Source organism: Carassius gibelio, chromosome B18, assembly GCF_023724105.1.
Source record: "Carassius gibelio isolate Cgi1373 ecotype wild population from Czech Republic chromosome B18, carGib1.2-hapl.c, whole genome shotgun sequence".
NCBI lineage: Eukaryota > Metazoa > Chordata > Actinopteri > Cypriniformes > Cyprinidae > Carassius > Carassius gibelio.
In genome coordinates this window covers 4,521,346-4,545,426 of record NC_068413.1, presented here as the reverse complement: position 1 = coordinate 4,545,426, position 24,081 = coordinate 4,521,346, and the positions used below count along the sequence as shown (strand labels likewise).

General features: G+C 37.2%; 1 protein-coding gene across 1 annotated transcript in view; it reads left to right on the top strand.

The window, feature by feature from the left end:
- The first annotated feature begins 13,294 nt into the window (after positions 1-13,294).
- The window catches only part of LOC127977304 (metabotropic glutamate receptor 3-like), a 41,286-nt gene continuing 30,499 nt past the window's right edge, over positions 13,295-24,081 (top strand). Inside the window, exon 1 of the mRNA XM_052582138.1 lies at positions 13,295-14,104. The gene's annotated coding sequence lies outside the window, so the exon portion shown is untranslated. The remainder of the gene's footprint in view (positions 14,105-24,081) is intronic.

The window sequence follows — 24,081 nt, the reverse complement described above, 5'->3', positions numbered from 1 at the left end:
CTAACCTGCTTTGTGGAACATAGATGTAGTGCACAAAATACTTTTGGCTTTAGCACATTTACATCTTCTCTCCAGTGAGATGCTCATGGATATTGAGAAGAAGAATAAAGCACTTTCCTTTGGCCCCTTTTTTTAACAATGTTTACTGTGTTTACTGTTCCTAGAAGGAGGGAAACAAGGTAGAACACATGACTATGGGATATTAAGCTCTGCTGAAGACACCTATATTCAAACCTGAAAGGCCAATGACACATGAAGACATAGGCAGGCCTACCTGCCCAAAGTACAGTATATAAATGCAGTCGCATGTGTCATTCCCTTTGTTTAGTCCAGCACTTCACCGAGCCTCCAACTGCATGGGGCCCAGAGGTGTTGAACCTCGTTTCCCTCCTTCTGGGAACAGTGGTTGCATGCATAACTCAACATTACCATTCAGTTGGTTTACTCGAAATTACTATGGAACATATAATCACGCCCTGCAAAGTCACCAAACTAAACATAAGGGACCAGCACTGCCACATGCTTTTCATGGGAGCAACAGCAACTGTGGTGATCACAGACTTTTCCACCATTGTCACAATGATATCTAGTCGGTAAACCAGTAAACAAACGTGTGCAGTAACGCCCAACTAGCTGCTGCAAAAATGTCTTTCACGGACACTCTAAAAAATGCCCATGACATTGCCATGCCCCTCACTGAGTGTGCATGGACCACTTAGGCAGGGCCAAACCTCTGCTCTTGCATTCAATAGAAATCGCCTCCACAATCCAGTGCGAAAGATGCTGCTTAGACAGTGGCTTCTCCCGAACTGGGTTGGCAAAACACACAAACAGCTGATCAGAAGTACACGCAGCCTGCGTCTGCTACAAATATCTATGTAGAGCCCACACAGGACACAATGCATGTAGCTTCCTATCCTCCTCAGAGTCAATAGAGAGGTTTGACAGAGCAGGCAGCTCAAATGAAAGGGAACTATATGTCCCCGATAAGACTTTAGGTGTTTATGTTGCATTTGGATGCAACAAACTCTTGACCCATCCAACGTGAACTGGATGCATGTGGGATGCACTGACTGCACATGTATGTATAAAAAAAATAATAATAATAAATAGAACAAGTAAGTAAGGAATAACAATATATACATTGACAATTGTGTGTGCAGTTATATTACAATAGACAGTTTTGTATGTACAGGTCTAGTATGTTCAAATCTGAAGTGTAGATTAAGTATGAGTGTTGGATAAATAATTGTATGAGAGTTTAAATAGTGTTATGTGTTCCACAGTTATTGTCAAGTGTTCATGAGATAGACTGCCTGAGAGAAGAAACTGTCTCTTTGTTTGAGAAGAGAGAGTTGTACCAAGGATTTGCTCAGCAGTCCGGACTACCCTTTGTAGTCTTCTGAGGTCAGAAAAAATCCCAGAGCCCGCAAATGAAAAACAAGCCCTTGTGTCTGCAACATTACTTGCTGTTTGCAGCCAGGAGCAGGTCATCAAAACAGGCAAAACACTCTCATGCCCCAATGCCATAATAGTGCCAAAACCGCCTGCCTCTATTTCATGAGCCCATGCCCACCGAAGCTCCTCACTCCCCTGGACGCGCTTGGCTGGCAGGCTTCGCGAGCCAGCCTGTCAGCCCCTTCAGGAACCGCCCCCCACACCGGACGACCACGAAGCCCAGACAGCGTCCCGTGCTGCTGGCAACTTCAACACCTGGTCAGTCAGTTCACCGATGTGTTCTCTCCCCAGCCAGGGCGGACCCACGTACTCAAACACGATATCCGCACAGCACCCGGAGTGATCGTCCGGCAATGGCCCTATCGTGTTCCGGAGGCTCGGCGCCACGCCATTGAGGAGGAGGAACATGAGATGTTGAGGTTAGGAACCATTGAACCATCACGCAGCCCTTGGTCCAGCCTCATCGTGATGGTCCCAAAGCCCAACGGCACCTTCCTGTTTTGCAACGACTTCCACCGCCTGAATGAAGTTTCCGAGTTTGACGGCTACCCAATGCCGTGGGTAGATGAACTCCTGGATCGCCTAGGCAGGGCCCGGTATATCTCAACTCTTGACCTCACCAAGGGCTACTGGCAGGCCAAGCCGAAGACGACGTTCTTGACCCCTAGTGGCCACTGGCAATACCGGGTCCTACCCATTGGCCTGCATGGGGCAGCCGCCACCTTCCAGCGGCTTATGGACATCCTCCTGCGGCCCCACCAGGCCTATGCCGCCGCCTACCTAGATGATGTGGTCATACACTTCGAGACTTGGGAGGACCACCTGGAGCGGCTACGGAAGGTGCTGTCAGAACTCTGCCAGGCTGGGCTGACCGCCAACCCCCATAAGTGCCACCTGGCCCTCACCGAAGCCAAGTACCAAGTGGGCCGCGGCCTCATTTGACCCCAGGAGAAGAAGGTGGCGGTGATCCTTTCCGCGCCATGGCCCACCACCAAAATGCAGGTACGGGCCTTCTTGTGTTGGCGGGTTACTACCGCTGTTTTATTCCTAACTTCTCCTCCTTAGCCTCTCCCCTGACAGACCTAACCAGGAAGTGGCAGCCGGAGAAGGTTTCATGGAACCCGGAAACGGGAGAGCGCGTTCCGACTTCAATTGCCGCTTCCTGTTGCAAACGGATGCATCCGATACCGGGTTGGGAGCCATCCTCTCCCAGGTCCTCGACAGTGAGGAACACCCGGTCATCTATATCAGCTGGAAGCTGACCTCAGCGGAGCGACGGTATGCGACCGTTGAGAAGGAGGCATATATATATAGCAGCACCAGCCACAATATAATTAAAAAAATAGTTTACCATCATTCAACCTCTCTGTCAAATCCTCTGGTTTTCATATATTAGGTGTCCCTTTACATTAATCTGTGAGAGCAGAAAGTGCTTTAACATCAATCCAATTACACATATTACCTTTTAGAATTTTGTTTTAAATAATATTATATGAAAGCATTCTATGCATTTCTGCCAGTTTATTTCTGAGAGTTTCAAACGGCAGACATCTTCTTAGCTTTCTGCGGAGAGAGAAAGACAGAGAGAGATGCTGTGGCATGAAAGACCATATTAACACTCATTGAAGCGTGTCTGGTGGTTCTGTTTAAATGAGGCCCTTCACACTCCACTTCCCCATTTTAAGAAACACTGGAATCACCTTCATTAAAAAGAGAACAACATTCTTTAAATAATCCTAATCCAACTTTGAAGGATTTTGGGACCCTGGTTTCAGTTGTTCTATTATTAAAATGCAGCCGCATGGCTCAGACATGAGGGTGTTGCTCTGTTTGCTATGTAAGAAGTAAAGTCTTGGAATGCAACAAGTACTGCTTTTTTTTTTAAGTAATAATGCATAAAATACCATAATATGTTTGCAGATTCTTCTGCTACAACCAGTTATTTTACTTTGAAGTGTGCGTTCCATGTCAGAATTTCTGTTTTTGTTTTGGTCAGTGTGATTCTGCCCACTGTCAGTTTACCCGATAGCATTACAACCCCACAGATTACAAATCATTGGACACAGCGCACTGCAGCTATGGAAGCAAACAAATGAACTGGGTCAGATATTGCAGATTCTACCTGACTTAAAAAGCCTTGGTGTTCATCTAAAAAGATCTATGAGAAGAAGCTTATTAAACATAGATAAATGATCTCATCAATTTACAGTGTAAGGTTTGTCACTTCCACTGTCAAATTAGTTTTTTCCTGTTGTGTGTCCACAATCTGGCAACCCTCATGAGCGCCGATGAGGATGAAGGAGTGAGAGAAATTATAGTTTTTACATTGGTCTATCTATCTATCTGTCTATCTATCTATCCATTCATCCATCTATATATCAATCATATATTTATCTATCTATCTGAACCTTAAATTGCCCCTATTATGGATTTTTGAAAAGTACCTTTCATGTAGTGTGTAACACAGCTCTAACTGAATGAAAACATCCTGTAGATTTTTAAATCTGAAAGTGCACCATGTATAAAATTATTGTTTCTCAAAAGAAAGAGTCGACTCTGAATCATTGAAATTAGTCATTTTTCAAACGAATCCCAAGCCATTTCATGCTGAAGTCAATATGAAACATTAGCATATTGCCCGCCCACCTGTTGGTCTTTTTGCATTGGTCTATGAAAATGCAAATGCATTCTTTGCCACTAGGTGCTACTTTTGGAGTGGTAAAATAGCGGTTTCTTTAATTACCCATAATAGGCACACTTTTAATTCCAGAGTAAAAAAAGTTCAACATTACACACAGGAAGCAAGCTTAAATTCTAGCCTGTTCTTTAAGACCACTGACATACTTTGAGAGCTGGTGTGTTTAACAGCCTCAATCTGGTGTCCATGCCTCCGTTACCAAAACTAATTATCGTCCAACCCCGCAGTCATTGCCATAAAAAGTCCCCAAATTAACAGACACATGGCGTCTCACCTTCACACACCCTGGCTACAGAGAGCTCAACAGCCCGCAACAGGTGTATGTTTGATGCATATGTAGTGATCTTCCACACCCAGTTAACAATGTTAAGATGCTCCTTTGTGGCTATAAAGAGACAACCTTATAGTCAAAGTCACAATTTGTACTGAATTCTCAGAAACAGGTTTTCACAGATCTTGTCAAGTCAAGGTGACTCTTGATCTTGTCTCTTCAGTCGGTGTTGGCATCATGTTACTTAGTCTCTGGAAATAAACAGCAGAGAGTAAAAAATTAATCAACATGTTTAAAAGCTTTTAGGTAGGTTTTTATGGGACTGATAGGTTAGTTATCGTGGCTCTGAAGCACAAAAAATGCCTCAATGACTGTGTATGTGCACACACTGAACAGTAATCAATCAGTGGAGCATGGCTGCCATTGTGCAGTTGATAAATGAGCCATTGATAATCGTATTAATACGTGGACTGCGCTGAACATTAAGGCCATGGATGTCTACAGAGGGGAAACAGATGGACTCACCCCATGTGGGGGAAGTGTTAAACTCTCTCTTTCACTGTCTTGCTCCCTCTATTTCTCACTCTCTCACACTGACTCTAATTCTGCATATAAAAACGTCTGTGGGGGGACTTGTGAGAGGGTGGGTTTATCCTTTTTCCTTTCCATTTCCTTTTCTTTAGTTTACCAATTTCTTCTTTGTATTATGTTTCTATCTACCTTTCCTTCTGTTATTCCTTGAGTTTACATTTCCTTCCTTACTTCCTTCCTTCTTTTTCCTTTCCTTTGTCTTTCTTTTTGCTTCTTTCCTTTTACTTTCCTATCTTTCCATTTCTTCCAGTCCTTCCCTTTTTCCTTCTCCCTTTTTGCTTGCTACTTTTGTGTTTGACATTCTTTCCATCATTTTATTTGACTTTGCTTTCCTTACTTTTCCCATATTCAATTCCTTGCTCCATTTGTTTCTTTCTGCCGTCATTCTCCTTCAATCCTTTCTTTTACTCCATCTATTTTGCTTTTTTCCTTTTCTGTCTGTGATTCCTTCTTTTCTTTTACATAACTTTGCTTCCACTTCCTTTTTCATACCTTAGTTTGTTTGTTCCTTTTTCATCCTTATTTGTTCCTTCCTTTCTTTTTAGTTTGCCTTTTCATTTCTTCCTTTCTTTTTTTAGTTTGTTAAATCCTTTCCTTCCTTCCTTTTCTTGCTCCTTACCTCCTTCCTCCATTTGTCCCTTCTATCATTTGTTTGTTGTTTACATTGTTTCTTTTTTACTTTTCATCTGATCTGTCCATTTCTTTTTTCTTACCAAATTTACAAATTTTCCTTTTCCTTTTCGTTTTGCCTCCTCCCTGTTTATTCCTTTCTTTTGTTCAATTAATTTTCTTCCTTCCCTTTTCTGTAGTTCCCTTCCATCCCATCTATCCATTCCTTTTCTTGCCAAAATTCAACTTTTCCTTTCCAATTTCCTATTTTTTTTTTCTTTCTTTTTTTCACTCTTTTTCTTTATTTTCCTCCTCCTCTGTTTCCAATCCCACACTTTTTACTTCCTCTCCCCTCCTCTCTTTTACCAACAACTCAGCTGGACAATATGAAGACGCACCCGGCACAAAAAAAAAAACTGGCTTTACTGTGTATGGGTGTTTGTGTGTACATTTTTTGTGTATGAGTGTGAGAGAGACAGAGAGAGAGAGAAAGAGAGAGAGGCGTTTGACCAAAAAAAAGCAGTTCTGTCCAGCATACATGCATACAAATGTACAAAGCCTCTATTCTTCAGAGGGCCAGTGTGTAAAGGAGACTGTTGCTTTAGAGGCATCCATCAAAGCTGTGGTACCAGCAGCAGGGCTCTGAGAAACTACACTGGGAAACAGCTTTGATTGACAGGCTGATCATAGCGCTCACTCTTATTCAGATGAATCGAAGAGAAGTCAAAGGCAATCCAGTTGAGATGTCCAGGCACCATTTCTCTCTCTGTTATATTTACACTCTTAGGCTACATTTACACCTCAAACTAAAGTGCCTATTTCAATCCTTTGTAAAAAATAAAATAAAATAAATAAATAAATGAATGAATAATCACGTCAAATGTCAAATTGTAAACTCATTGCTGTAAACTAAAAAAGGGACAATATATATTTAAAAGAAAGGGAAAAAAAGTTTACATCAAAACCCAGTGAAATCTGACTTGGAAATCATATCTGGAGCCAGAAAGAAAAAGAATATATATGTATGTTGTTAATACACTCTTGTTCAAAAGTTTGGGATCAGAACGATTTTTTTTTTTTTTTTTTTTTTTTTACAAGAGTTTCTTATGCTTATCAAGGCTGCATTTTTTTAATCAAAAATACAGGGGGGAAAATGTACATCAAAAAATATTATTACGATGTAAAATAACATTTTACATTAATATTAAATTCTAATTTATTCCTGTGATACAAAGCTGAATTTTCAGCATCACTTCTCCAGTCTTCAGTGGGCCTGTCGTGATAATTAAATAACCATCTAATCGCGATTATTTGATCTAATGCCGCTTTCTAGGCAACCCGTTACCCGTGTTTCTTCAACTTTCTACCTGTGAAGGTGCACTGGAACAGCAGTCAAACCCTAGACTTCCCACCCGTGAACTCGTACTAGATCGATTTACTCCCAGTTTCGAGCTCTGAGGTCATAGCCCATGAAACAACAATGGCAGCCCCTACGTATAATATTGCCTACGGATGACGCGCTTATTCAAGTGGTACACATTGAAAAAATTGATTTTAGGATAATATAACGTTGCAATAAAATTAATAATCTAGCTCCAATTCCTTGCGATCAGGAAGTTTGGCGTAACTTGCCTGGAACGCTACAAAGTCATGACTCACAGGCTCAAAAAACCTGCCTGGAACGCAGCATAACAGACAACCGCGATTATAGTGCTTTTATATGGCACGAAGGGGGAGTCATATACCAAAAGAAACAGAAAAGCACCTGCTTTTCATGCACTGTATAGCCTATATCATCTGAAGCAATTCCATTTCTTAATGTGAGGGACAGGACTGTATTTACATTGTTTAATTTAAGTTTACATAAAGTCATCTTCCTTCTGCTGCAGCTGTCTGTCATTCTCCCCTCAGTATTTAAACAGCAAGTCACATTTATGACAGTCAGCACTGTAAAACTCTTTCTCCATGGTGATATATTCTCATTATAATACTTGTTGTGAAGATAAAGGTCTAGAGATTTGCATTAAAATTACATCTTGCTGGAGTTCATTGCTCTCTCATTTATCTTCTCTGTTTGTACCATGTGGAGGGCAGTGCGCTGTGACTTACTGTATGATGCTTCAAGCACATCATTCTGCACCCTGGATGTGCATAAGAGCGTTGTGCCACTCTGGTTGAAGCGTTTAACATTATCAAAGTTTTGCACACAGAAAGATTATTAGAAGCCTTTATTTTTCTATGATTTCTATGTATTTTGTAAGAATACAAGTAGTTAACAGAAAAAAACATGTTTAAATTTTATTTTATGAACCAAAGATTTTTTTTTTAAAGCTGCTAATTTATACATTCAGCTAGTTATATATTTTTATTCAAATTTAGTTTTTCTTTATAATGAGGAAGTAAGTATTTAGTGGATTATGTTTGACAAAGGGTTTAAAAAAGAGTGACCAATAGTTCCACAAACACAGTAGGCTACTAATATTCTGTAGTGGTGTAGAAAAAAAATAGCGCTGGTGTTGGATCGGTATTGATCGGTATTCTTAGAATTTAACCTTACACTGCAAAATAAAAAATAAAAAAAGATTAAAACATAACATCTTAATTATTTACTGAACCCTTAAATTAATCAAAATTATATAATGAAAGCCATAAAAAACAGACAGTTAATCATCATAAACGTCATAATCACCAATCCCTAAAACAGACAATTAATAATGGAATAACGCAATAACAATAACACTAACGCAATAACGGTGACTATTTTTAGACAATTAATCGTCAGCCAGATTTCATAATACTGACAGCCCTAGTCTTCAGTGTCACATGATCCTTCAGAAATTATTCTAATATGCTGATTTATTATCAGTGCTGGAAACCGCTGTGCTGGATAATATTTTTTCGGAACCTGTGATACTTTTTTCAGAATTCTTTGATGAATAAAAAGTTAAAAGAAGAGCATTTAGTTAAAAATGAAATATTTTCTAACAATATACACTACCTTTTAAAAGTTTGAGGTCAGTAAATTATTATTATTATTTTTAAGTAATTAAAACTTTTATTCAGCAAGGATGTGTTAAAATGATAAGAAGTGATAGCAAAGATTTATATTGTTAGAAAATATTTATATTTAGAATAAATACTGTTCTTTTTAACTTTTTATTCACCATATATGAATGTATAATTTTATATATAATATTAATATATACTTTTCATATACTTTTTATTCATATATATATATATATATATATATATATATATATATATATATATATATATATATATATATATTTGGCAGTACAACTGTTGCTAGCATTGATCATTCTAACAATAAATCAGCATATTGAAATAATTTCTGAAGGATCATGTGACACTTTAGACATGGAGTAATGGCTGATGTAAATTCAGCTTAGTATCACAAAAATAAATAATATTTTAAAATATGTAAAAATAGAAATCATTATTTAATATATTTCTCTAAATTTTGTTTGGTCTAAACTTTAAGGAGTACACTAGCTTATAGACCTCAAAGCTAACAAAGATTAACAAAGAAAGCTACAAAACTCTAATGGGGTCATACATGAAACATGTTGATTAGTCACAATAATATGCACTGTATTATTTGTAATGCTTTGCCCGAAGACCTATTTATAGATCATTATGCTTGTATCCACAAATTCATTTGTATAAACACAGTATATTCCACCTCAGACTAACAAAATAGTCGATTACATGCCTCAAAAGAGATATTAAGCAATGACAGAGAGGTTAAATAATTCACATCGGTAGGCAACCCATAAATGTCTTCCATCTGGAAGTCACTACTCATTCCCAACAACATGCATCCCCATGCAATAAGACTGGCACATTTGTAAATCTCATATGTAGCTGTTAACGGCCCGTTAGATCATCTGTCACTTTTAGAGGACAGAACCAGAAATGAGAGAGAGAGAGAAAAAGTGAGAAAGGAGAGAGAGAGAGGAAGGGAAATTGGGTGGGGGGGGTGGTCTAACAGCACACCCCGGAGGGTCTTTGCTCAAATAATTCCTCTTAAGTCTCATTTGTTTAGCAACGGACCCGGCGTGGTATTAAAAATGCTGCCAATTTCCATTCCCCTTGATATGCATTACTCACTACTGGAGGTCACCATTACAATGGCATAAATATTGTTTCAAGATTGGACTCCACCTCCTTAACTATTTTTTATATTGTAAAAGTGCATGATATTAACTCTAATGTAATTTATTATAATGTATGAATGCATATAATGACGTAATCATGTTGATAATGTAAAAAAAAACCCACCTTAACAAAATGAAACACCTTAACATAAAGATACACTCATATTAAGCTCATGTGGATGGACTAATACAGTTTATCTGGTGTGTGTGTGTGTGTGTGCTCTTGTTTTTGTGACATATCAAGACACAACTCTGTATAATGACATGGGTATGACACAGGTATTACAAGGAGAGGGTGACTTATGAGGACATAACACATGTCCCCATTTTTTCAAAATGCTTATAAATCATACAGAATTAGTTTTTATTATTAAGTTGGCTTGAGAAAGCCAACTTACTGAAATCCGTCTTAAACTTATTATTATTATTCTTCCTTTTCTGAGACTAAAACTTCTGACTCTAACTCCTCCTAGAGCTTTAACTCTACAGACTCCAAACTCGGCCCAGCTCTTCAGACTGATCTCCCCGGGTGTGCTATATCTTTTCTAACTGATCGGACTTACGGTTTTCATAAAAATGAAGATTAAAAATCATAAAAACTCCCATAGACTTACATTGAAAAGCCTCTGCTCATCTGAACATTCCGTCAAACTCCAACTGTCAAAAATTCAAATCTAAACACACTGAAGCCCATTAAACTCATAGTCTATGTACTATGTACATATTCTATGTACTATTACTAACCCATTCAAACTCATTCAAACTCATCTATCATATCATATCTATCTATCTATCTATCTATCTATCTATCTATCTATCTATCTATCTATCTATCTATCTATCTATCTATCTATCTATCTATCTATCTATAATCTGACTGTTTCTAATCTATCTATCTATCTATCTATCTATCTATCTATCTATCTATCTATCTATCTATCTATAATCTGACTGTTTCTAATCTATCTATCTATCTATCTATCTATCTATCTATCTATCTATAATCTGACTGTTTCTAATCTATCTATCTATCTATCTAACTACAATCTATCTGTTTCTAATCTATCTATCTATCTATCTATCTATCTATCTATCTAAAAAATCTATCTATCTACAATCTGACTGTTTCTAATCTATCTATCTATCTATCTATCTATCTATCTATAATCTGACTGTTTCTAATCTATCTATCTATCTATCTATCTATCTATCTAACTACAATCTATCTGTTTCTAATCTATCTATCTATCTATCTATCTATCTACAATCTATCTGTTTCTAATCTATCTATCTATCTATCTATCTATCTATCTATCTATAATCTGACTGTTTTTAATCTATCTATCTATCTATCTATCTATCTTCATAGCAACACTCTAGCAGCTATCCAAACTAACGTAGAAACCACCCAGGGTATCCTAGCAACCTCATTACAAAACCCTAGCAACCGCATAGCAACACCCTAGCAACTATCCCAGATACCATAGCAACCGCATAGCAACACCTTAGCAACCACTCAGGGTACCCTAGCAACCGCATAGCAACACCCTAGCAACCTTCCCAGAAACCCTAGCAACCGCATAGCAACACCTTAGTAACCACTCAGGGTACCCTAGCAACCGCATAGCAACACCCTAGCAACCATCCCAGATACCCTAGCAACCGCATAGCAACACCTTAGCAACCACTCAGGGTACCCTAGCAACCGCATAGCAACACCCTAACAACCATCCCAGGTACCCTAGCAACCGCATAGCAACACCTTAGCAACCACTCAGGGTACCCTAGCAACCGCATAGCAACACCCTAGCAACCATCCCAGGTACCCTAGCAACCGCATAGCAACACCTTAGCAACCACTCAGAGTACCCTAGCAACCGCATAGCAACACCCTAGCAACCATCCCAGATACCCTAGCAACCGCATAGCAACATCCTAGAAACCACTCAGGGTACCTTAGCAACCGCATAGCAACACCTTAGCAACCACTAAGTGTTCCGTAGCAACCGCATAGCAACACCTTAGCAACCACTCTGGGTACCCTAGCAACCGCATAGCAACACCTTAGCAACCACTCCGGGTACCCTAGCAACCACATAGCAACACCTTAGCAACCACTCAGGGTACCCTAGCAACCGCATAGCAACACCCTAGCAACCATCCCAGATACCCTAGCAACCGCATAGCAACACCTTAGCAACCTCTCCGGGTACCCTAGCAACCGCATAGCAACACCTTAGCAACCACTCCGGGTACCCTAGCAACTGCATAGCAATTATCAAACTTTTTAACTTAACTTAAAATTAAATTTTAAACTCTTTAAACTGGCCAGGCTTTCTCAAGCCAACTTAAAGTTTGTCTTGACGAACTTTTTTATCTAGTTATTATTATTATTATTATTATTATTATTATTATTATTGAGAAAGTAAAAATGCACAAAGTTTCCTGTGAGGGTTAGGGTTAGGTGTAGGGTTGGTGTAGGGCCATAGAATATACAGTTTGTACTGTATAAAAACCATTATGCCTATGCATTACGCCTTTTCACCAAAAACAAACGTGTGTGTGTGTGTGGTCCTTGTATTGCCTTTGTTTTGGGTGTATAATGTAGTAATACCATTAAATTTTCACCTTGTGGAGACATTTCTTGGTCTCTATGAGGAATTAAGGTAATAAATCATATAGAATGAAGTTTTTAGAAAATCTAAAATAGCATAAAGTTTTATGTGAGTGGTAGGGTTGGGGTAAAGAGATAGAAAATAAAATTTGTACGTTATAAAAACCATTACGTCTATGGAATGCCACCATAAACCATGAAAACCAGTGTGTATGTGTGTGTACTTATCTAACAAAACTAGATATGACAATTATGGATGTCCTGTAAAGAGATAAACAATAGATGTTTAATTCAATGTGTCACTATCTTTATTTAATTATTTAGAAGTCTGTCATTGTCCATGTTTAGTGAAGTAAATGTGTGTTTGTGTGTGATCGGTGTGCACTTATGCCTCACATCAGTGCTTGTACAACATAAGCTAAACACCATATAGTGCATGCCAACTAGTTTTACCACACACACACACACACAATCAGTATGTGGTTTCTTACAATACAGAAATTAAACATCAAAATGCATACATCATAAGAGTCAATCAAGTATAAAAACAAAATTCCTCTGCAAATGAACATTTTGTATTTTGTTATATTGCAGTAAAGTGTGGACAAAGCAGAGCGCCACACACACAAGTGCAACCATGCATGCGCCTTTGCTCCGTCCAATTGCAGCCCATTCGAGGGGAACCACAGGCTTAAATACTTGCATTTTAATGACACCCAACAGACCTCGTTGACATCACGTCTGAGACAGAATGATTAAGTATTGAAGGACAGAAGTCTTACTGCTTATCCTACACTGTAAAGCACAACATGCTCAAATGTTTACAAGTGTGCGGACGTCTCAATAGGGTCAGCATAATGAGACAGGAGTGTAGCCACACACAATAAAGATGACAGATTGCAGATGTTAAATTGGTTATCTAAACAATTACCTTAAACTGAAATGACCATGGTCTCCCTGCGCATAATTAATACTCTCAGAGATGTGTTTGTATGCAGAATGAAAATGATCTGGCTGCATATCTAACATCACTGCAGACTGCTGTCGGTGGGCAGAGCTCATTTCACACTGCTGATACCCCCACTCATAACCGATCAATGTTTTGTTGCATTTAAACATGCATTTGAAAAATACACATGCAATTCATAATGTTGATCTACTGTATGCATTAATATAACTAATACCCAATTAGGACTACGGACAGAATCATAGCACACCTGAGACCCTGACCATGTGCTCCTGTAGGTAATGTTTGCTGCTTTCTCTCTTTATACCTCCCAACCTCGCAAATGCATTATCTAGGTAGCTGATCTTTATCTGTTTGAGCGTGCAACTCGTATTAATTGTTTAAAGGTGAGTTTTCTCTCTTTGGCCAATAAAAAATGCATCCTCTCCAGATCGATTGTTGTTGCTAGGAGACAGAAGCATCCTGAGGCGAGGCAGCATCCCAAACGCCAGACGTGTGTTTTCTACTACAGCAACGGCACTATTTCTCTCTCCCTCTCCCTCCCTCTCTCTCTCTAGCTCTCACTCGCTCGCTCTCTGATGAGTGAGGGCAGTGTTGTCAGCCTCTCTGCTGCGCTCCCTGCGTGCGGACCCACACAAACGGAGTTAAGGAACAGTTTGAAATACGGCAAAGAAGAGGAAAAATGCAAGATTGCAGACAGAAGGAATGTTTAACAGAGGTAATGCATTTTTTTTCACACAGAATACTAAATAATCTTTGCTGCTGTTTTATAACACTGGAGAAATGGATTGGGTATGAATGCAAAGAGAAATGATGCTGTAGATAAGCCAAAGTGCAGAATGAGCTCCATAAATCAGGGCTGCTGTGACATTGTTCATTTATGAGTATATGGTAATGCATAAAAATGAAGGCAAAATGATTATTCAGAAATGTTTTAAACTTGTATATGGGGTCTAAAATGTTTAAAAAGACACCAGGATTGCGTGAGAAAACTTTTCATGCTTTTAAACTCATCATGCCCGTCTTAGTTTACACAGATGCAATGCGTAAAAGTCTTTAAACACTTTGAATTCTAAAGTGAAGTTAAAACTCACTGGGTAAAATGTTTTTATATCTCATGCGTATATATCTTACCCATAAAATTCGGTCTGTTTTGAGTGAATTGCTGGAGAAAACACTACAAGGAAAAAAACACAAGAAAACAGTGCTTCAGAACTCACTGGAATACGCATGGGGAAAAAATTGTCCAAAAGTTTTGTATGAGCATTTATTGTGTATGTTTAGAAATTCTGGAAAAAGTGGTAATGTTGCTTAGTGGTTAAAGATCTGCACCAAGTTAAAACCCCTTTCATTTTAAGGGTTTTCTTGGCGTAAGAGTTTGTTACTAGTGGTGAATGAAAGGTTTCAGCTTTGAACATGAATCATTCTGTCCTTGATCAACACACATCATCTCTGGTATCTCCAAGAGGACTGCTCTCTTTCTCATATATTTAAGTCACTTTGAATAATAAACATCAAATAATAGACTCACTTGTAATTAGTCTCGTTTTGCATCCTTACAGTCAGTTTCAGCAACAGTGTGGTAGCTGTACTTTAGACTTCACCTGGATCTGTAAGTTAACCAGAGAAAAGACGAGGATTATTCATAATTTATTGCATCGGGGGTCTGCGCTGAATTTTAATACCTCTGTTGCGTTAGGTTGGAGCAATGAATGTTATAATGAGACGTGAGGTTGTAAAGCCTGATGATGTTCTGATATTCTGCACGCAACAGAGGTGTGGCTTTAACTCATTTGGAATAATAATTAGCACAAGTAGTTAAGCTGGAGAACACTACAGAATAGAGTACACACATGTAAAGGGACTTTCACTTCATCTCAGCCACTGATAAAGGCAAACAATGTCTGTGTCGTCCAGGGTTGCAATGGAGAGTGAGTGTCATTAAAGGTCTATAAATGTAATGATGCGCACATGTTTTGCATATGTGTTTATAGAAGAATAATAAAAATGTAAAATGTGTGTGTGTGAGATATATATATACAGTATAGATAGATAGATAGATAGATAGATAGATAGATAGATAGATAGATAGATAGATTATTATAGATATTGATGTAGAATATGCATCATATGTAGAATATATCATGAGTATATTATGCATTTTTTAAGAAAATACATTTGCTTATTTATTGTTCTTGTTTGTTTAGTTTTTTTTGTCATTTCAATACTTTTTAATATTTTTTAGTATTCTCCTAGATACAAATATACAAATCACACATTCAACGTATCGAATATATATCAAATGCATCAAAATCGAATAGTTTATTATTAATAATATAAGGCATAAAATTATACTTAATTTTTCATAGACTGACATTCATCAAATTATGATAATTTAACTATTCATCCATATATATATATATATATATATATATATATATATATATATATATATATATATATATATATATATATATATATATATATATATATATGCATTTTTTTTTTTTTTTTCATGCTGCCTGAGAATCAGTCGATGATGTGTGGATTGTGTGTGAATGTGGGTGCGCTAATGTGGGTGTGGGTGCTATCTACTTATTTGTATTTTTTATTCTTTTATTATGTGTTTTATGTTCTGTCGCTGTCATTCTGTTGTACTGTGGAGCTTCTGTCACGAAAACAAATTCCTTGTATGTGTAAACATACCTGGCAATAAAGCACATTCTGATTCTGATTCTAAAGAAATCATTGTTACTGGAGGAGTTGGCTTTGAATATGCCAGACCACCCTGTTGAAATGCCTGAGAGTGTGTTGTGTTGAAAGCTCACAATGTATGCATTCTATAACCATGCATATGTGCATGGAATTTACAGCTTCTAATAAAACTGCACATGCTCATGCACACAATAGCGTTTGCTAATTAGCATGCGTCAAAGTTGTTATTCAAACTGTCTGCTGGGATTTGCAAGATTTTATGCATGTGTGCACAAGCGTGCTTCTCTCCATCAGCATGCATGTTTGTGCAATGGGCTGTTTTGTACACACGTGTGCTTGTGTGGGAGTTTGAATTAGTAAGATGCAGAATGGCCTTGTATAAGACCGGACAGCACTACATTTACTGAATATGATGCAGTAAAGTGCTGTGCAGTAATAATTAGCCTTTCAACAGTGTGGTCCGCTCAGCGCATGTAAATAAGTTCTTCCACAGCCCAACGCGCTATAACTAGACTTGCACATATGCTGGCTATCCATCTGTCAGATGCGCCTTAAATGAGACTGAGATCTCACTCTATTACAAACACATTAGAAATAATTTCTTGATAATTACATAAGATAAACATAAAGCAGCAATGGATTTTTTTGCATTCTGTACCTTGTCACCATACACATGTGTTTTCTAAAAACCCAAAACATGCGATAAACAGCATTCCAAGTCCAACCCTAAAATGGCAAGCATGTAAACCACTGTGAACACAGCTGAAGTATTTGTGAGCTCAGTGATGCGAATGCTGTTTATCTCCATAAGCGTTAAAGCATCCTGACTGCTTATATTTTTCTTCCTCCTACGCATGTGTTCTCTCTTCGCTTAGGAAGTCTACCTTTGTTAGACTGCGTTTTTCCCTGCGACGAAGCCCCTGGGTGCAGAACTCTGTTCGAAAATTCTGCTTTAGTAAGAGACTCCAAGGCCCCGTCAAGCTTTCAAAAGCCTTCCCTTCATATTCATTAATATGGAAAGAGTATGGAGCTGAACACTAAAGATGCCATCAATACATTGTAATATTCTTACATACACAGCAAAGGTGCTGCGCGGTTGCATATGCATGCAAACACGGACTTCCAAAGTGTTCTCGTCTTCTTGGCTTGCTATAATATGAAATTTGCATTGAAAGGCATCATTGTGTAAGAGTAAAAGAGTAGCGTTAGATCATGATGAGAAGAATGAGCATGTCAAATGCATCACGCGGTGGCTGCCAGAGGGTGGCGTTCCCACTGAAAGTGATTTTATAAAGTAGGCTAGCCTCTTCAGACTCCTTCAAAACAGCAATTCTGTTGCATAAGTCATGCATCAAATCAATAAAGAGATGTTTGAGTGTGTCTGTCTGTGTGCATGCAGAGAGAAAGAGAAAGTGATATGCAGAGATTTCAGCAGTCTGGCAGTCCCACTCGCTGCCAAGTAAATCCATTTCTGAGCAAAAAGAACAGCTTTGTAGTGTTTTTTTTTTTTTTTTTTCGGAGGAGCAGCGTTGTTGCTGCAGAGCACTTCTACACTCTACAGAGCTCTACAATCTCACATTTACAAAGCTAACTGATTCTCAAACTAGATGCTAACACATTATTATGATAACAGAATGGTTTTTTTTCTTAGTGCAGCCCAACAGTCGATTGTGTCTATTGGGTTTAGGTTGAAATTCAGACAGATTATTTTGGTAGAAAAATAAGTACAATGCAATGAAGAAGGTAAGTAACAACTTTTCGTGTGAGAAAATTTATTTTCTTCCTCCAGGTCAGATTAGTTAAACTCTTAAATTCTGTCATAATTCACTCATTTCATTTTCTACCAAACCTGCTTGACTTTCTTTCTTCTGTAAGGCACAGATGGCATATTTTTGAAGAATATGTTCGCCACTCTTTTAAATGTAATGTCAGTGAATGTGCCTGTAGCTGTCAAGCTTCAAAATGACAAATGAAATTGTAAAAGTATCATTAAAGTGGCCCATATGACTTGTTTATTATTATTATTATTATTATTATTATTATTATTAAAGCTCCAGTCAGTAAGTTCTGCCTCTTTGTAACCATCTCTGTTTGAAATCCTGCAATTGCAGCTGTTTGTGGAATTATTATCACCACACCAGTGTGGATATACCAGTGTGGGCTTCGCAATCACAGATTCTAGCCTACGTCTTGAATTTTATGATCCAAAATAGGAATTTTCACTGTATATTGTCATCTGAACAAGTAACAAGTCTGCCATGTTTGTTCTGACCAACTGAGGAAAAAAGCATTACAATAAATTGCACTAAATGGTGATTTAATCTCAAGATTGGTTAGCTCATATCAAATCAAACTGTGCAAATTATTATTATTGTTATACTTTATTCTCAAAATTATTAATGTTAAAAAAATCAGCATTTCGTGACTATGAGTATAGTGTGTATTAGTTATGTAGATTTCTATTTCTGTACAGTCTAATCTCTAATTAGTCTATAAACTATCCGGCAGCATGCACAAATTTTCCATGAAAACTTACCAGTACACATTATTTTAAGCTAACCGTTGTGAATCGGGCTAAAGGGGATAGTTTTGAACACTGGCTGGTTATGTACTTGCTCAAATATTGATTTCGGATCATTTTTAACCAAAAAGAGTTACGGACTGCAGCTTTATTGAAAATCTTGACATTGACCCCTCTGTAGTTCTACTTTGCAAGTCTAATTTTTTCAAATGAATCAGTTTACAAAACTGAACTGACTGATTCATTCACAAATCAGACTGATCCAGCTCTCATTGACCAGCTGTATGTCCATTAATGGCAAAGAATTATTTGTACAATATTTAAACATTTCTTCTTCAGGGTTTATTGTCATGAGCTTGGAGCAACATTAGCATGATTAAAGAAATGTAAAAAAAAAATGGTTCCACATAGCACCAGATCAAGGTTCTTTGATAAATAAATATCAGAAAATATAAATATATAAATAAATATCAGAAACCTGCTAAAGTGGCATAAAAAAGCATTAATAAAATGGTCATATGATCAATTTCAATGAAGATGATGATAAATAAAGATAAATAAACAGATAAATAATGTTAATATTAAAATGAATTCATGATAGGGTAAAATAGGGTAAACCCCTACTTTAAAAACTTAATTACATTTAAAACTAATAAAACTGCTTAGAATTTAGATTCACTGCATTTATTTAAGCAGATTTTTTTATTTTATAGGCTATAGAAAAATTATTGTAAAATACTGTATTAGAATTTGGGAAAGGCTACAGCCGTGAAGCACAAATTCTCAATGGGACTAACAGGCTTCTTTCAAGTCTTTCTTTTTTTGAAATCGGATTATGTTAGGTTCACCCAGTAGGTGTCGTTAACTCATTTACTAACCTTTGTATATACAGCGTATAGTTCAGTTTTGGGGTAACAATGAACAGGGGATTCGGTATCTGTCTTAAAATTCATTTCAGCGCATGTTGAGTGACTGAAGCAGACTACATCTGATACGACTGAGATGTTAAACATAGCGTAACGTACATCTCTTCTAGACTGGAATGAAGACTTTCTAATGATAGTAATTACTGACAGCGACGGCTTGGCGGGAGGGATCACAGTTGACTGGAAAAGTTTGGGCATGTAGCCCAAAATGAAACAAACTATTTTGTCCTTTAGGAGTCTACTACTGATTGTAGAAGATGTATCTATTGTGTGTGTGTGTGTGTGTGTGTAAATAAATGATGTGTTTTATCAGCTTCAGTCTTTGGCTCCTGACAGCGCTTCTCTAAGTCGCCACTTCCCCACTGATTCACAGCATCCTGACATACACTTTATCTCTCTGCTCTCTCTGGAATATCTCTCTGCTCTCTCTCTCTCTCTGCTCTTCTCTGAATATCTTAATCCATAGAATGCGATTAATGGGGAACTCACTCAACTCCATTTCATATCTCGGGAAATGTGGCTTGCTTTCGAGTCACACAAAAGTCTTAATAAAACATGTAGGTCACTCTGTCTTGCAGGACTTGTCCTCATGCTCCGCTTTCTGGATTTGCTGTGTTTGGAGTTTTTCCGGCTATACTTCTGTGTCCTGTTTATGGATCAGTGGCCTTACAGCTATTACAGAAGCATTTTTAATATTTAATTGTGTCCCTCTACTATTGCTGCTCCAAGGCCTTTTTCTAATCTGCAACACATTTATTATCATCAAACAGCCTTCAGATGCATCTTACAAAAGGATTCAGAAACATGTAGTGCATTCAATACTGTGTGTCAAAGGTCACACTTGCCTGTTGTGGTTTTGCTATGTGGTTGCAGATTGCACAACTTCAAGCTCTCGATTCGATTTGATACTGGTCTTGTTTCAATATTGATTCTTTTGGAAATATTTTATGTACCTGTAAATGTTTCTTAAGTAAAAAAAAAAAAAAAAAGAATTCTGTCAAATAATGCTGAAAACTGGAAACCTTCTCACTTGATGCATTATAATAATATTAAAGGTTAAAATTGACCCAAAATATATTAAATTCAATTGCTATTTATCAATATTCTATTTATATTCATATTAAACCTTTTATTTTAATAAACAGCACTCAAATTAAGTTACATTTAAATGTACACATATTTATAACCACTTTCCAATGATAAATAGGCTTATGTTTTATAAGTGTAATATGTAATATAATGAATCAAATAAAGTATGTACATTGTAAAAAAAAAAAAAAAAAAAAAAAAAAAAAATCCATACAATTTATGGTAAAAAAAAAAACTGCAGCTGTGGATGCCGGAATTCTACCTCGAAAAAAATATGGTAACAACGTTTTAGGTTTTATGGTTTTACCTTAAATTTACAGCTAAATATAGTAATTTCATTAACTGATATAATGTTAATATACCAACCTTTTGAAGTACTGAAATCTGTTTGTTTACCTTTGTAATACACTGATAATAAACAAATGCAGGTGGCGTTGAGAACAAAAAGCCCATCGCAAGCAGCTTTTAAATGATAAAATACAGTGCATAGTGTCACATGTTTCCTTATTTGGTACTTCCTGTGCCTGTCTTCATCATGTTTTTTAGTTCCCAGCTGCGTGTCTGTGTATTTGTAGTGTTTTTGAAGTCCTTAGTTCTTATTTTATGCCAAAAACCATTAGGATATTAAGTAAATCTTATGCTCCATAAAGTTATTTTGTAACTTCCCTATCGTAAATGTATCAAAACTTAATTTCTGATTAGTAATATGCATTGCTAAGAACTTCATTTGGACAACTTTAAAGAAGATTATTTTTTTTTATTTTATTTTTTTTTGCAGCTTTCAGATGATGTTTAAATATCAATAATAATACAAAAATACCCATATGACTGGTTTTGTGGCCCATGTTAACAAATGGGTTGAAATTTGTATGATTTGTCAATTGTGTGAGGAGGATAATATTTTAACTGAGGCAAATGTAGCAAACATATCAGTTACGCCCAGTTGGATTATTATTATTTGTTTATTTTTATAGAAAAAATGCAAATATAGGAAAATATTTCAACAGGATGATAGCAGGATAGAACGATAAGATAAGGGAGAATAAAAAATGGAGGGTTGACAGGTATGCATTGCAGGACGATTAATGGTGTATGAGGTGTAATTTGTTAAAGCAAGCTTTACTATTAGCTGATATTAATCATACTTAAAATTAGGGATTTTAACTCTAACCCTTAACTCTAAGGTTCCTTTAGTGCTAGCTTCTTCAAGATTAAACCTATTGTCTTTTAATATGAAGGGCAGGACCATAAAGCTACAAAGATCTTAACCAGAGCAGAGATTGTGTTAAAGCATGGGAAACAAATGAAGAGCTCTCTGGCTCTGAATAGCTACTTCCTTTAACGGGGGTTGATGGTCCACCAGGCATGTGTGTGTGAGTGTGTGTGTGTGTGTGTGTGTGTGTGTGTTGTAGTGCCAGGTTTCAAGCTTAGTACCACCCCCTTATTGAGGAACTCAAGTGGATCTTTTAGTCCTTAAAGAATCGCTTCAATAGTGGGAAAATGTTCCTGCAGACACTCTCATAGCATACAAGCAGAGACACAGAACACAAACACATACTTCTGAAATAAACTCTATTTGAACCCAACCTTAATTATTAAACCTCTGTGTGTAACTCAACCTATACCGTTTACTGTTCAGAATTATACAATCTGCCTGGAGAATGATGAAACAGATAGAAAAATAAAATCATAAACTCATAAAAAAGGCAAGGAGCGACCATTTATAGACACCTGAATATCTTAGACTGTTATTTGTGTGTGTGTGTGTGTGTGTGTGTGCTCTTGTTTTTGTGACATATCAGGACACAACTCAGTATAATGACACAGGTATGACACATGTATTACATAATCATAACCCATGTCCCCATTTTTCAAAATGCTTATAAATCATACAGAATTAGTTTTTTTGAGAAAGTAAAAATGCGCAAAGTTTCCTGTGAGGGTTAGGTGTAGGGTTGGAGAAGGGCCACAGAATATACAGTTTCTACAGTATAAAAAACCATTATGCCTATGGGATGTTTATTTTGTAGCTTCATTGCCAATACTTTAAAAGGAACTGCTAAAAAAAAAGTACAAAAATCAGAAATCAAAGCTGAACTGAGACGGCTCACCTAATTAAAGGTCAAAGGTGAGCCTGAAGTCAAGGGTCTGCCATAAAAATAACAATTCAGTTATTTTACAAACCCCAGACCTAACAAATGGATTCTACATGGCCTAACCACATCAACACACAGTGACTTTATTTAGATGACAACAGAGGTTCTTAATGAGCTGTATCTGGTATCAGACGCACCAGTGAGTGATACGTCCTCCATGCGTAATTTGTCTTCAACTCTATTTCTAAAACCATGCTCTAGCTCAATGCAGTGCGCTGTGGTAATGTCCTCCCTTGATCTGCTTTGCTGATTGGCAGATGAATCGATTGGCATGCTGGTTAAGACTCTCCGGCGCCTCTTTTGGTGTGTTTCATCATCAGAGGAGTTACTCATAAAGAGGACGAGTCATCAAAGGCTCTAGTGCACATTACAACGTTGCAAATGCAAGTTCTGACGGATGATTGGATGATGTCAAATATCTCGGCCAATCACAAGCTCAAATTTTGCTGCAGTAAAATGGTGTTGCGTGCACTACATGCTTAGGTGAATGTGCAAAGTATTTTGTAGCAGAAATGGGGTAGTCTTCTCAGATGATTTGAAAGGCCTCAAAAATTAGGATGTTTTTCTTTGTATGGACAAGTCAGGCCAGTAATTTAGATTTGATGACATACAATAGTGCATGCTCTACAACTCATCTTTTTTCTAGTAAAAATATTGGCAGGGATGGTAAATGAACAGAGTACAAGTCTAGTCTAGCAAGGGGCCAGTTTTTTAAAGAATAGAATTAGAATAGAGATTGCTAGAGTTAGAGGGTCAAATAAAGTGATTTTGTGCCTCTTTATTGGCACAATAAAGCGACATTCGTTTGCAGAATGCAAGCTTCTAGAGGGCACATAAGTCTGAAGTAATAAATTTAGGTAAAGTGGTGCAGAGCCAGTGGTGCTTGTGTAGGGAGACATTAATGACTTGAGTTCTATGCAAGCAGCTATAGGTAGCCAGTGCAAATTGATAGACAAAAGTGTGACGTGCATTCTTTTCAACTCATTAAAAATTATTCTTTCTGCCGCATTATGGATTAATTGTAATGGTTTGAAAGACCTGCCAAAAGAAATTACATTTTTACATGTACATTTTACATAATGCCAAATTAATTTTATTTATCTATCTATCTATCTATCTATCTATCTATCTATCTATCTATCTATCTATCTATACACACAAAATATAAAAAGAAAGTAAAATCGTAAAAACAAAAAAGTTACAAAAATATAATAATTGGCCTACCATACTTTGTCATTTTCAGCCCATTCTAACTGATGCTTGCACTATAGTCCCATAAATCATTTTC